We start from the raw sequence: 1,814 nt of genomic DNA, 5'->3' as shown, positions 1-1,814 counted from the left end.
GGTGTACTATGTTTCTCGCGCTTCCTGCATGATGGTAGATGGGGAGGTCCTGCCCTCCTGGGCTCCTCCTGACGCGATTGCCCTGCAGTCCTTTCAGGCCAGGGTTCAGACCGCTGTTTCGGCGGCTTTTGCGCAGCGCTCGTTGCCAGGTCCCTCCTCCCCATTCCGTCCTCGCTTGGATCCCTCCTTGGTCTTGGTCGCGGGTTCAGTTCCCGGCGGGTCCGCTCGGTCCTTTCTTCTGTCTGGGGTTGATATATTGAGTCCCTTTGAGTTGGGTATCACCTATTCTTCTGTTATTCGGCTCCAGCATTCCTGTAGTGGTGTACGTGCGCTTTCCGGATACGGAGGTTCTGTGTGGTTGTCCTACGCAGTCATTGTACTAGACTTCTTTTATGGGTTTGCACATGCAGAATGTTCTTTGTGTTGTCGTGCGTTTACTGCCTTTCTTACTCTTCTTTTCAGCCTAGTGCTATGGCTCTCTGGTGAGTCTTGTGCCTCTGGTCCTCGGGGCTCTCACAGGACAGGGGTTCGATTCCCGCACTCGCTGTCTAAGTGTCATTAGTTGGCTACTTTTTCTGGCTCTTCTTTTGTGGTGGTGTTTGATGTACGCTGTCCACTCTTACTGCTCTGAGACGCCGGTCGTCTCGCTGTTTTGTGATCCTTCTGTGGTTGGTGAGTGCTCGCTTCGGCAGCACATATACTGCATTTGGATCGATGCCGGGTAGATTTGCATGGCCCCTGCGCAAGCATGACGCGCAAATTCGTGAAGCGTTCCATATATGCAGTTGTTTTATCCTGCTTCTTGGGCTTCTCGGATTTCATGTACCAGGTGCTTTAGCTCTTTGGTTAGTCTTGTGCCGCTGGTTATCGAGTCCTGCATATCGCTGTCAGGGTGTCATGGGTTGGCAGGATTTCGAAACTCTGCTTTGAGGCTTTGCTTCACTTTTCCGGTACGCGTGATTCTGTCCTGGTGATTGGGGGTACTAGCTGGGTGCTTACCTCTTCCTCCTCTGGTAATTTTTTTTCCCTCGCTTGGCTACTATGCCATGCGGGACTTGTCGCCCCGTTGGGTGCGTTGTTGTGTGCCGTTGGCCTGGTGGCTTGGTGTTCTGTTGCGTCCGCTTCAGGCGCCTCTGTTTCTCCTCTTGATCTGTCTCTGTCGCTTTGGCTATGTGGGGGTGGGATGCGCCGCCCGCCTTCCCTTCGGGTGCGGGCGGTGGAGGTTGTAGGCGATTGTCTTTTTGCTTCGCTGTCGTCCTTCTTGCGTGCTGGCGATGTGTTGCCTTCCCTCTCTTCCCACTCCTACTGCTCTGCCCCGGTTGGTTCAGGGATCCCGGGTGGGGGCCCTGCTATATCGGGTTCTCTTGCTGGTTCCTCCTCCTTCTGGCCATCGCGGTCCTGCCCTGCGCTCCCCCCTCCCCCGCCGCCTTGTGCTTGATGCCCTGCTATAGCGGGCTCTGGGGTTTGGGTTTTGGCGTTTGGCTGCCCCTCTCTGTGGGGGCGGCTGTGGGCTTCTATGTTTTTCCAACTGTTGCGCCTGGGTGCGTGTGGGTCCCTCGGCCCCCTCTGTCTGTATGGGGCGCAGGGCTCGGTTGGCCTTCGGCTTGCCGGCGGTGTCCGCTCTGTGCCCTAGGTTCTTTCATGCCTTTCCGCCCTGGTTTCGCATGGCCTGGTCTGCTTTCTGCGGTTGTGCAGGGTCGGGCCTGGTTTGTGCCCGGTTGGGGGCCTGCCTGGGTCTTCCGGGTGCTGTGGGCTTTGGGGTCCTTTTTGGACTCTCCCTGTCGTGTTCGGGTCTGTGGCTGTGCCGCTTCCTC

General features: G+C 57.0%; 1 non-coding gene across 1 annotated transcript; it reads left to right on the top strand.

Annotated features, from left to right (window-relative positions):
• Positions 1-676: 676 nt before the first annotated feature.
• Positions 677-783, top strand: LOC146835013 (U6 spliceosomal RNA). The gene has a single exon (XR_014960893.1). It is a non-coding gene; the product is annotated as a U6 spliceosomal RNA (small nuclear RNA).
• The last annotated feature ends 1,031 nt before the right edge of the window (positions 784-1,814 follow it).

This window comes from Triturus cristatus, chromosome 4_2 (assembly GCF_964204655.1).
Source record: "Triturus cristatus chromosome 4_2, aTriCri1.1, whole genome shotgun sequence".
NCBI lineage: Eukaryota > Metazoa > Chordata > Amphibia > Caudata > Salamandridae > Triturus > Triturus cristatus.
The sequence above is the reverse complement of the archived record's forward strand: the minus strand, read 5'-3'. Positions and strand labels throughout refer to the sequence as shown.